The 14,170-nt window shown below is 33.2% G+C and overlaps 1 long non-coding RNA gene across 1 annotated transcript; it reads left to right on the plus strand.

The window, feature by feature from the left end:
• Nucleotides 1-4,431: 4,431 nt before the first annotated feature.
• LOC129234020 (uncharacterized) lies at nt 4,432-8,741 on the plus strand. Its single transcript, XR_008581519.1, has 3 exons — nt 4,432-4,531; nt 4,781-4,862; nt 8,693-8,741. It is a non-coding gene; the product is annotated as an uncharacterized LOC129234020 (long non-coding RNA).
• The last annotated feature ends 5,429 nt before the right edge of the window (nt 8,742-14,170 follow it).

Genomic DNA, 14,170 nt, shown 5'->3' on the forward strand with positions numbered 1-14,170 from the left:
AACATCTAAACTCCTTGTCTCATATTTATCAGTCATCAGTGAAAGGACTTTAGGTTTGATACTAGCGACAAGAAAATATTGGACGTTTATCTCGTGCTTTATTTTAGGGAAAACCAAACAAGCAAATTTGTACAATAAAGCTAACGGATAATAGATGACAAAAACAGGCGCACAAAAAAGAAAAAAAGAAAGAAAGAAAAATTAGCAGTTACTGCCCTTTACCTATCCACGGCAGTGTACATGGCCTATTAAAGATGACGCTTGTCACTATCGGGTACTACTTTAAATAAATATACCATCAACGTTTTAAGTTAGAATATCCAACAAAAATTTTGCATTAAATCATAACTGAGATGGAAAGAAATTTTGCAGCGAGAATAAATAACAAAAGAAAAAAAAATATTTGAATTTTGACCTCTTTAATTCAAATGATGTTTTTCGCAATCACGAGTGTGTGTGTGTGTGTGTGTGTGTGTGTGTGTGTGTGTGTGTGTGTGTGTAGGCGTGTGTGCTTATGTGTGTGTGAAAGGTATGTGTGTTTGTGTGCAAGGGGTATGTGTGTGTGTGTGTAGGCATGTGTGTTTGTGTCTGTGAGCAGGCATGAATGTGTAGGTAGTTGTGTGTATGTGTTTGTGTGTGTATATGTTGGTGTCTGTATGCATGCGTGTGTGTATGTGTTTGTGTGTGTGTACGCGCGTGTATGTATGCATGTGTGTGTAGGATATTGACGCAACCCGGAGATGGCTTTCGCTATAGGAGCAGCATCGTGAGGAGCCAGTCGACAGTGATGCTGCAGAGGGTGCTGGCGGGAAAATAAAATGATAGCACATCAAAACAGTCAAGTGAGAACAATAAGCAATCGTGATTGCTCAATAATCACAATAACAATACTTTTTATGCAAAATTATGTTCCCCAAAATCTTTCCCCGTGCAGCTCATTTAAGGGGACTGCCTGCCTTAAAATGACCAGTTTTATGAACAAAGTTGTTTTTTATTTTGTTTTATATTTTAAAACATATATTTTTGGGACTCCAAAAATGTTTAAATTTTGGTTTCACGATAATTAAAAAAGAAGTTAGAGCCAATTAAGCACACCGGAAGTGATGTTTTTAGAACTGGAAGTTGAACTTAAAGACTCCAAAGATTCCCAAAATCAGGAAAAAGAGAAAATTTTCAAGTTTTTTAGTCCATATGTTGTTCTAAGATGTAGAGGCGCTGATTCAATTTTGGTGTCAAAAGCTCAAAAGGGGGATGAACTATAGGACATTTTTTGTCGTTACTTGTGACTGCTGCATCTCAAGAAATAACGAACGGAATTAAACAAAAATTTATCTATAAGTAGCCCTTAGAAAGTACAAGAGCTGTGGTTTAAGGGCGGAAAAAATAGCCATTTTTGAGTTTTAAGATAAAAAATATTTCATGCCGTAATTACTTAGCCCTTGAGTTGTAGTAACTTACTCCATAAAAGTTTTTTGAAAAAAAAAAATTGTTTTTACAAAAATAAGCCGAGATTGTTGAACAATTGTGTTTTTCGGGCGTACGCCTTATACTTCAGTTTTAATTCATTCGTTCAATAAGGAGAACTAAAAATTAATAAAAGTCATTTCTGATTGGTTTTTCACACTTATAGGATGCATATTACATCGTAATTAAAAATTAAAAGTTCATCAAAATTGAAAACTACCTGAAATAAAAAAAACATTATTTTCTTAAAAATATAATGAAAAGTATTGTGGAATATACTTTTATCGGCGGCTTCCGGTAAGCTAAAATTTACATGTATCAATAGTTTAATCCCTCCTGTAAATTAACAACAATATTTTAGCGGCGACCACCTGCGACTGCAGTCGTTTCAGATGTTTTTGTTTGATCTTCGCTATTTACGAATACCAATATATTAAGTTAGAAATTAACTCGTAACGGGTACATTTCTTTTTTATCAAAGAAATTGGTCATCAAATTTGACATGCTCTAGACTAACGTATGTCACAGTTTCACTACTTTGCAGGAGAGCCTAAAAACGTTTGTTTACTGTTTCCGAAAGGGTGGGCTTTTGAAACATTCATCAATAAATATAGAGGATTTTTTAAAAACAGATTTACGTTGTTATGCCTTAATGCGGAGCATTATTCTACATGCAATGCAGTAGTAACCTGAAAATAACAATTTTCGGACTCTTTTGGCTTTAAAGAAGATACATAAGAGAAAGAAATTTTTAAAATTCATACAGAATTCTATATAAAAAGTTAAATAGATATTCTGTTCATAAAACAATGAAATTAGAAAATCATTAAACGTTTGAAATTTCCAATTTCCTTTTCGAAATCATTCTAGTATGAAGCTGTTCTCAGTTTGTCAACATTGCCAGAAAATATTGTTCGAGGGTATCAATTGCAATAAATAAACCATGCGCGTGGAATACGACTGATTTAATTTATATTTTTCACTAAAAACAGAAATGAATTTGAACAACAGAGAAACCCCGATTTCACGTTTCTCAGAGGCCTGAATCAAACATAAAATACATAAAATATGGGAAAACGTAAAGTACGGGAAATGTATAAAAAGCAAAAATCAGATAAGTAAACAAAAATAGTAATAAAGGTTGCTACGATGACGCTTATAAAATGTAAAAATGCGATATTTTGCGAAAAGAACATTATTGTACACACCAGTTTAGATCATTCTAACACGTTAAGTAACGAATTCGAGCGTTTAAGTTGAAAACAGCCAGTAATAATGAGTCATTGAATCCAAAGTAAATACAGCATCTTCCAGGGTTGGAACACTTTGCAAAGTTTTTTCCTGGTCTTTATGACAAAGAAAATAGTCTTTCACTATTATTAAGCTTTTAAATGCAGTATTGAAAGAAGAGACGAGTTGGGTTTCTTCTTCTTCTTGTTCATCTTCATTGGCAGCCAAAAAGTCCATAAGGTCAGCTACGGATGGAGCAGAAGCGTTTCTGTTTTCATGGATTAACTTTCAACAGAGTGGATTATGTTTAAAAATGCACAGATTGAGAACATTTTCTTAGTTTAAAAAAAAATTTCTTTTTTTTTAACTGCCAAGGGAAAACGTAAAATGCGGGAAATCCGAGTTAAATTAATATTATTAGAGTACGGAAAAACTGGGATCTGATGATAAAAAACTTAAAATGTGGGGAAAACGTAGATTCGATTGACGTAAAATCGGGGTTTCGCAGTGAATACGATCAGCAAGCGTTTTATTAATGCAACAATATGAAAAATAAATCGTAATAGACTGTAGTCTGATGATCGGAAATATTATCTCACTGATTTCAAATGTTTAAATGTTGCCATCTTTTGTTTGTTAACAAATAAAATATTTGTAATTAATTCAAGCAAGGCTTTTAAAACAACTTTCAATTTTCGCTCTGTGCTTTGCTTTTGCGATAATTCGGAAATTGGGACAGTCGTCAAGTTTTTATGTGCGTAATTTTATTTTTGCTGGGAATATTGCTTCCTTGTCAAGGATAGGGAGGGATCAGAATTATAAGAAAGATATAGAAGAAAGTTTCGTAATAGCCACAACATACTAGTTTTTTTTTTCTTTTTTCCAACTTTGAATTACTCTTCAGTTTAAAATATATATACAGTTGGTCAGTATTTGAATTTTTTGGAAAAGAAATACTCCGAATGTAAGAACGTAAGCAGACCCACAGACATTTTAACACAAGGCCTGCACGCTCATTCAACATGGCCGCCCGTGAAGGCGGTTTTTTACATCTCATATTACCTCTAGCGTGAATAAAAATTTAGATTTAGCTGGATTTTACATGAAATACTCTGACACATCTCTCAATTAAAATTTTGTATCGTTTAAGCTTTAGTATCGACACAAAGAGTTTGTAACGGCTCTCACGTGAGGCCTACTTAGTGCATAGTACTGTCTCGTTTTTACACATCCTTGCGACAAGCGAACATATCGTATTAACGGAAACGGTATTCATACAAAAGTACTTTATGTTCCATTTGCATCACATGAATAATCACGTGAAAAAAAAAAAAAAAGAAACTTAAGTGAGAGGGAAAACAAAACAACCTTCTGGTACCAAAACTTTTATTCGCAAACCATTTGTCTCTCTAGTCACGCAGACCAACAACACAACTACTCAGTTACAAGAATAAAAATATCTAAAACAAAAATTATTGTAAGGACATCTTTTTTCTCTGAAGTCTACAATAAAATTATTTAAATATATATGGAACATTTTATATTAGAATTATAATTTTTAACTATGAAAACAATATTTTAGGGAAAAAAATCTAAATATGGAAATCGATTATTGTTGGATGAAATAGATGTATTTTGGTAGGCATTAAAGTTCACTAGGCACTTTTCGATGGTTGCCACCATTTCCTTCAGAACGCCAAATGTATTGGCGATAACTAAGTTCGCCAGTTGCCAAGCAAAGCACGCCAGGTCTCCTGCACTGGACATTTTTGCGCGGGAAATGAAAGGCGGTCGGTGGTCCGTTGGCTTGGCGTTGAATACATGAAAAATTTTTCAGGTATGTTAACAAATTTCTTTTTGCATGTCGAAACTATAATAACTATTGATTTTGCTGTAAACAACAGGTTTGTAATTTAATGTTGTCTCATTTTTACCCTAGGCACATTTACGCTCGAAAGGTACGTTAACAATTATTTCACAGCGGTTCTTTCTCACACTGTGTACGATATAGGTTTTATGTTTCGCTACTAAAGTGGTAATAATTTCATAGTCAATTTTACTCAGGATCATTTTTCTTTCTTTTCAGATGGGGTTCTTTCCGTTTCCTGCTGGGAAAACCGTTAGATGCCATCGTGGATTGATGAATACCGTTGTACTTGAATAAACAGGTAAGAATTTCATTGTCAAATGTGCATTAATGTTTCCAAATCAGTTTTTTTTTTCGAGACCCCTTGAGTCGGTACCATCAATCATAATGTGCCATTTCCAGGTGTTTAACATTTTGTACAATACAAATTTAATTATTAGCCATGAAACAATCATTTTTAGCTTAATCTATAGTAGCGTTCCACTTTTTTTTTTCAGAGAAATTCATTTTGCTTTGTGCTGGAACTGTTAATCATAGGAAGCAATATTCAAACTATTGGTCCAATTTGTAAGTTTAGTGCTAAAAATACAGTTAATGGAAAATGTATTAACACTTAAAGATAGAGGTGGACCAGAAACAAATTAATTGAACCTGCGCAAAGTATGGTGAGGAAGTACAGAGGTGTGAAATTATTAGACTCAAGGAGCGAAGAACCGGAAAATCGAAGATTCCAGTTTAAAAATGATTTCTAGATCCTTTCTAAAAGCCTAATTATGTTTTTCCGAATTGAAAGTACTATACATTATTTCCCTGCAAAATTTCAAGTTTTACTTGCTTTTCCCATCCCTGGAAACACTGATTCTTATCTGATAACACCCACCATTGTTTTCTTGTTGTTTCCAAAAGTGTTTTTGCAGATGTGAGTGGTGTGAAATTTTTTTTTTTTTTTTTTTTTTGCATGCTTTTGCACCAAAATAACAAGTTTTAAGCTGTCTGATCTTCCAACATATTAGAAAGCATGGGTTATGTATATGTTAAGACCAAAATACCTTTTCACAAAGAAATGCCAAAAAGACTTAATATTTCCCAAAAAACTGTCAGCAGAATCAATGTTTCTGTCAAAGAAAACATACCAGTTGTCCCAAAGAGGTTGGGAAAATGTGACAGAAAGCACTAAATGTCTCCAAGGACACATATTGTGGAGGTGGACCCATCATAGGTCCGACGACGACTCATCTCCAATGGGATGTTTGCTCGAAGGCCCCGCAGAAAAGCGAAAGTTACCCCAGCCATGCCAAGGATAAGGATTCAGTGGTCTCTTGAACACTTTTGAGCCACTGAATCCTTTTCTTTGCCATAGCAGGGGTGATTCTCTCCTTCCAGTGTGGACTTTGAGCAGGTATCATATTAGCGATGAGTCGTTGCCAGACCAATGAGGGGTCTACCTAAAAACAATAATGCCTAAGACTATTAGAAATTTCTTTACTAGTTGCTTATCTATTGGCCTTGACCATACGAATAAGTTTTCTTTCCATCCTTGGAGAAACTTCGTTTTCTGTCACATTTTCCTACCCTTTTTGGGACGATTAGTATGTTTTCTTTGACCAAAATATTGATCCCGCTCACAGTTGTTTTGGGAAATATTCATTTTTTTCGACGTTTCTCGTTGTGAAAAAGTATTTTGGCATAACATATTAACCAGTGTTTTCTTATGTTGTGAGAGTTCAGGCAGCTTACCCTTTTCATAAAATTCACGTGCGAAGGGGAAAAACTACAACCGAACAATAAAACAGTTCCCTGAAACTGAACTGTGACACAAAATCATTTATAAACTTATTATTTTGGTGATCCTAGTGTAAAAACACATGCTGCAGAAAACAGCTTTGGAAACAACAGAACATAATTGCAGGTGTTATGAGATAAGACTCAGTGTTGCCAGGCAGAGGAAACTCAAGTAAAATGATGAATTTGGCTTGGAAATAATTTAAAGTACTTTTACTATTCTGGTGAAACAGAATTAGGCTGTTAGAAAGAATATGAGGTTATATTTATAACGGAATCTTCGATTTTCCTGTTTTTTGCTCCTTGAGTCTAATAAGTTTCACACCTTTGTATAATATTTCAAAAGAACATTACTATTGTCAATATTGTTACTGTATGTCAATGTATAAAATTTAAACTGTGATGATTCAGAAATCAATATTGATTGTGGTATGGAAAGTAAATGAGCTTAATCTAAATTTTCTAAGCAACAGTTTAAACATTAAATACTATGTCAGATTATCCTGTTTTGTACTCACAACAGGATACCAAACAAAATTTTCCTTATGGCACCTAGAAGTTATTATTTTAAGATCTCATGTTTAATGTACATAAGCAGGGGCCAATCCAGGATATTTTTCTCGCTACCTATTTTTGTGAAAGTATTGCATCATTCTATTTTTGTGAAAGTTTTTATTTTTATCAGCATTGTTTTTGTAAACTTTTAGAGGCGTCCTAATTTTTGTAAAAGAGAAGTAGAACAAGTGAAATTTTAGTTTGAAAAGTGTAACTGTCATCTAGTATTATTTTTAACAGGTTTTGTTTTTCGGGGAGAGGGGGGGGGGAGCTAAAAACCTAAGAAGTACCAAAAATAAAATCATAATTTCAGCTTAATGGGCTATGTACTGCGTACAATATTGGAAATTATGAGAAAAACGGTTCCCCAAAACATGTTAAAAGATTGCGATAATATTGCATAAATACACTTTGGCGAGAAACAGCTAAAAATTAGTTAAAATACCACAAAAAGGTTGCTATTTAAGCGATTGTTCATATAAACCTGCTTAGAATTTTATGTTATAAGTGAATTTTGTTTTAAACAGAGAAACAAATTTTATATTTTAAAATGTGAATTTTTGTGAAATTTTTGTTCTTGTGAAGCTGCCTGATTTTATTACTTGATTTTTGTGACAGTACCTATTTCAAAACAAGATTTTTGTGAAGATACCGAAAGACAGTAGCAAAATCAGCCTATATTGGGCCCTGATAAGTATACTTTATTCATATGTAATTTTTAATTTATACTTAGAATGTTTACCAGTACATATTTCCCATGTGTTGCAAGTTGCAAAACTCTCAATGTTTTACTGATCAAAGTCTTCAGAAAATGTACGCTGCTTTGAATACAATATCTTTTCAAACATTGAATGCAGTAAAACCCTTTTGAGTGGCCACCCTTCTTATCAACCAATTTTTTTGCTACAGTTTTTTTTAGCTCATATGACATTATGTTGAAACGATTCCTTTCAAGCCCCCCCCCCCTCCCAAACCTTTTGAACGGCTGCTGAGTGGGTGCATCCATCCCATTTTTCAGAAAAATTTATTCATTTCCTGTTTCTAATCTACAGCCTAAACAAGTTACACCAAATATGACAAATCGACACATCGAAAAAACGCAAATGACCTACAATAGTTAAAGAAAAATAATGAATGTAGCTGAAAGTAAAAATTTTTTGAAATGATTATACTGCATCAAGAGAGAAAAATTTCAATTAATTGAGAGTTAAAAAATTGTAGATGGTTGTTAATAGTAATTTAAAATAAAAAAGATTTTATCACAAGTGCATCAATACAATTTTCAAAAAAATGGTCATTAATTTTTTAGGAGATCATTCTGACTTTCATTTTTAGGATTCGTTCTTTTCAGGGTTTCCTATGCGGTCACATTTTTTGCACGAACGTACGTAACACATAAATGTGAAAACACTAACTCAATCGCGGAAATACAACTATGTATTTTCGCTCTTTTGCTGAACGAAAATATTAATTTTTTTAAAAAAGTGAAAAAATGTATGACAGCTGCTGTACTTACTTCAAAGATGTCACAGGTAAAATATGTAATTTATTTTCAAAACTGTAGATGAAACACACTGAGGCATATGTAAATATATGAGAATGTAATATTTCAGCATTTTCACTCAGTTTTAGCTTTCATGCTAAAGTACCCAGCTTTAACCCCGGTTCTTTAAGACCTGTTCGTTCATAAACACATCCCTAATGTTTTAAAATAAAAATTAGTTAATTTAGAATATACTGAATTAGATTATAAGATTTCACAAGTTTTAAAATATAATTATTTTCTTCTTCCAGGAACTCTTAACAGAAGCTTCTTTGTCAGCAGCATCAGTTTGGGTGCCCGGTGAAGTAGCTTCAAAGATTGCCCGTTTTTTTTAAAAGTTGGCTCTCTTTTGAAGTGCTTTTCCAGGTGAAGCCCAATTTTTAATATCGCCGTTTGCCTGTTGCAGACATACCAGCTCCCTAGCTTTTGATCTCTGCCCTTCTGCGATGAAAGAAATTTCTCCTGATTTTAATGGAATAAAAAAGTCTTGTTTGCTGTCACCTATAGGTAAGCATATAAATGTATAAAATGCTCCAGTTCACTATACTCTCAGGCATTTTTGCACTGGAATGATATGTTGAGAATGTATTTTTGTGCGGGAAAGGGTCATATGGTAAGGTACATATTTGTATATGATTTATTTTCCATATGTTAACCTTAAGATAAGCATTATAATGGTAACTTTGCATTAAGTGGTCCAACTATTCCTGGTGTGCTTGTATATAAACATTGATCGTGATCTCGTAAAAAGGTAGGCATTCAAGTTCACTAGGCACTTTTCGATGGTTGCCGCCAAGTGCCAAGCAAAGCTGGCCAGGTCTCCTCACTGGGAATTTTTACGCAGGAAAGTGAAAGGTGGTTGGTGGTCTGTCAGCTTGGCGTTGAAAACACGAAATATTTTTCAGGTATGTTAACGAATTTTTTTTTTTGCATGTTGAATCTTAATCCACTATTGAGATTGCTGTAAGCAACAGGTTTGCATTTTAATGCTGATTTGTGTAATATGATCTAATTCACTCACTTATGCACTAGGCATTTTTACGTTGGAAAGGTACATTAACAATTTCTCAGACTGTGTATGATATAGACTTTATGATTCTTTAAAAAAACAGGTAAAAATTTCATATTCAATTTTACTCAGGATCTTATTCTTTCTTTTCATGGATGGAAATGTGGAGCTATGGCCACGAGCGAAAACAGTATGGCGCCATCGTGGATTGATGAATACCAATATATACTTAATCATCAAGTAAGAATTTCAGTGTTAAATGTGCATTTCTTTTGAGATCAATTCACTTTGAGCTGGAACTGTAAATCATAATGTGCCATGGTCTGGTGTAGTCTAGCTTTTTGTACTATACAAATTTAATTATTAGCTATGAAACAATCATTTTTAGTTCAATCAATATAAGCATTGCGTTTTTTTCATTTTTTTTCCATACAAATTCATTTTGCTTTGTCATACATAGCAAATAACAAAGCAGTATTCAACATTTTGCTGAATTTGTAATTTCAATGCTAGTAATTCTGTTAATGAAAAATGTATTAATACATAAAGATAGATGTGGCCAAGAAACAAATTAAATAATCCTTTGCTGAGATTTCGGATATTTAACATAATTGTGCAGAGTATGGTGTGGAAGTAAGATGTTTCAAGCAAACATTGTCATTGTCAATTTTGTTCCTATATAAAATTTAAGCTATGATGATTGAAAAATCAATATTGATTGTGTTATAGAAAGTTGATTGTGGTATGAAAGCTTAATCTGTAAATTTTCTAAGAAACAGACTAAATATAAAATACTATAACACAAAGGACCAGAAAAAAGAAAACTTCCATTGTTCCTAATTCACTTAAATGAAAATAGCTCAAGTAAAAATATTTGAGAAATAAAAAAATTTGGGAGATTTTCCAATCTCCACAGAAAAATTGAAAACATTAAACAATATCAAACAATGCTGGAACTGTCAGCAATACAATCACTTCTCATTGGGATGTAATCGTCCCCCAGTTTGCTTAGTATGCGCTGGGGAACACAAAACATCACATTGCAGCAAAAACAATACAAAAATAACCCCCAAATGCATTAACTATGGTGCTCAACACACTGCAAATTATTCAAACTGTCCAGCTAGACTGGCAATCATTGAAAAAATTAGATTTAAGAAAAATCTAAAAAATAAAAATGAAAACACTATTCCCAGGACTTTAGAAATTCCTCAAACTGAAAATACTAATGAAGTCCTAAACATTCCAGAAAATCCCCTTCTACAAACTCTAACAACCACTATCAAAACAATAATACAAGAACTTGGAAAAATGAATATCACTCCAAGTTCTAATATCACAGCAACACCACCATACTAAATGTTGCTACGGTGACTCGACCTTTCTCTATAATTACCATTAGTAATAAATAACTCATTAATTATCGATTTTTTCAATCTAAAAAAATAAAATTAAAAAGTTAATAACAATTCCCTGAAAAGAGGCCAACCGGCTTTGCAGTCAGTCAATGAGAGCGCTCCCCGGTTTCATTGCATTCTCCCAATCAGAGAACTTGAATTTTGTACTAAATGAGATGCATCATAATTCAAAATTATTTAAATTTTAAATTTAAATACTAAATTATCCCAATAGTTAAACACTTAATAACAAATAAAACTTTTCTGAAGCAGTTCACTAGATGGCGCAAGCTTAACTTGTGACCGTGATGATACAATTTAAAAGTTTCTCAACTTTAAATTGACTTAACTGTAATTTAAAAAATGAGACAAGATAAAGGGACCTGAAATCCCATGATCTATCCCCCATTCGACGAATATATGCAAGATGCTTACAACAAATCTGAAAAATTTGCAAATGGAAGTAGAGTATACAACTTGAATGAAACTGGAACATCAACAGTACAGCAACCAAAGAAAGTTATAGCTTGAAAGGGAGCAAACAAGTTAACCAATGTACTAGTGGTGATAGATGTCAACTAGTTACAACTTGTTGCAAGTAATAAGTGCATTTGGAAACACAATACCACCAGCTACGGTATTTCCTCAAAAGAAATTTAAGGAACACATGATAAGCTGGGCTCCTTCAGGAACTCTTGGTTTTGTTATAGGTTTAGGATGGATGACTAGTGATGTTTTTCCTCGTATCATGAAGCATTTCATACACCACAGTGAAACTTCTATTGACAATCCAACACTTTTGAACTTCAACAATCAAAAGAGTCATGTAACCATAGAAACACTCAACATGGCACAAGAAAATGGGGTTAGTACTATAGTTACCATACCGCCTCACACAAGTGACCAATTTCAGTTACTAAAAAAGTGGGCATTTATTCCTCATTCAAATCAAACTACAATGATACTTTCGATTCATGGTTGGTTCATGATCCTGCCATTCCATTGAAGGCGGATACAGACTACCATTCCCCACCCCGGAATAAACTTGCGGTTTTGGCATTAAAAATTTCTAAAACTGCTTGGGGATCAATAAAAAGCACTGAATCGACCAGGAATAAGATACTTAGTAGAGCATAAACGTTACTAATTAATTTCATAAGGATTGGAATGAAACAATATTTCAAATATTTACATTTAAAAAAATTAAAGAATTGATAAGATTACTGAAACCGGTTACACTTTATTTATCAAGCGCTTGAACACAATGTGGACGAATAACATGGTCGATGGTTTGGGGGGGAGGGTCATGACCCCATATAACCCTCCCCTTGTATCTGCCACTGTCCAGGGGTCTGTCCAGGGTTTTTCACAACGTCCATTTTTTGTGAAAAATGAAATAATTTTGTGAAAAATCAATTAATTTTGTAAAAATCATCTAATTTTGCAAAAAAAAAAAAACAATTGTAAAACCAAAACTTTCAGAATTTTGCTAGCGCAAATACTGCATCATTGGAACTTAAAGTTGAGTATTTAACTCTATTCTGTTGAGAATATCATTATTGAATGTTTTTCTAGTATTTGGGGGGGGGGGATGCGGCATTGCTTTCTTGGAGATGGCCAACCCTCAAGTATCAATATTTATTTACCATTCTACATTCTGTTCAATTGTACTAGAAGTGTTTTTTGTATAGTATTAAAAATAATAAAAGGGATTTCATTTGTTTAGTTCTTAACAAAGCGTACTAAACATCAAAAATTCGAGAAATCTGATTTCCATAGTGGATGCAGAGAAATCGCAATCCTCAAAGTGAAGGCATCAAAAGTACAAAAACAGCTTGTAAAAGAAATATTTTTGATAAAATTATTTCAGAATTGTCAAATTTGAATCAAAACACTTCCTAAACTTTAGTTTAGTTACTGGTCTCAACACAAAAAATGCCCTATTTGTGGTTCTACGCTCACTACAAGCTATATCTTATCAAACTTTATAAGATTGAACTTCTCACTTTAAACTTCTATGATAAATATGATAAACCACACATGAAACAATTATATGATTACATAATGAAAGAAAATATTAAAGTTAGGTCAAATTGAACACAGATTTGCATTCTTTTCTACAGCAAGGCAATGTACCATAACAAAAAAATTTCTACAAGATACAGAAATTTAACACTTAATTGTTTATAACAAGAAAAAATATTTTTGCACTTTTTATATGAAACTTTTTTAACTGACACACTGAAATCAGAGCTCGACCAAAGTCAGTGTTTGACACTTAAATTGTTTTGGTTCAATTTGAAGTAGTAAGGTCTCTGAAAAGATGTGATACACTCATGTATCGCAAACGTCACAAGATTTTAAAAATTTCTTTAAAAAAAAGTCCTACAGTTTTGCTTCAATTAAATTATTCAAGCAAATCATAGTTAAATATGATTGAAATACTTTGTTAGTATTTGTCAACGATTTAGTGCTCAAAATGTTGGTTAACCAGCAAAAATAGTGTCTGAATGTCACACCCGTCACAATGGAATAGCCGCAAAGCATTTTCTCTATTTCAAACCTCCTGTTAGCAGCGAGTTTTTAAATAATGAATACAATAAGAATTGCAGCTGCAATGAGTTCAAAACTTATTAAAAGATCCTAAAATACTTCACTAAAACTTACGAATTCGGAGCAGGAACACTGATTTCCAGCCTTGTTTATATCTCCTATCCATGGCTACGGCTGGCTCCGTGAACGCCGATCTGTCCGATGCTTAGTGAAGGAATCGTTATTTTTTTTTTACAAGCACTAAGCACTCAAGACAAGTAATTTTTTTCTGGCGATAAAAGTTCAAACTAAGGAACCCTACACAACGAGAAGACCACGTGATATGACGTCAGAAAACTATCACGTGACATCACGTGATCATGAACTAGCCAATCAGATTTGCGTATTTCCGAGTTCCTAGTGAACTCTAATGACATGTGAATATTTTGAACAGAGACTTCAAGCTTTGGATTGACATGTGCTGCCATCTAGTGGGTAACTTATGATAAAATTACTGTACCAACCAGTTCATAAATAGGAAATTAAATTAAAATGTATGCAGATGACACATTAAATGTTATATTTCCAATATACATGGTGATTATAATTAAAGTTCCACTTTCAAAACGCTGTAAAAATAAAACCACTGGTCAGAATGACCTCAAATTTCAACGGAATATTATCGAAGAAGAAGAAAAACGTATGACAAAAGAAAAATAAATAGTTGGAATTTTAGCAAGAGATGGCGTTGCAAATCTCAGAATATGTCAATCAAAACACCTGTCATGCGC

The sequence above is a fragment of the Uloborus diversus genome, unplaced genomic scaffold, assembly GCF_026930045.1.
Source record: "Uloborus diversus isolate 005 unplaced genomic scaffold, Udiv.v.3.1 scaffold_913, whole genome shotgun sequence".
Lineage (NCBI taxonomy): Eukaryota > Metazoa > Arthropoda > Arachnida > Araneae > Uloboridae > Uloborus > Uloborus diversus.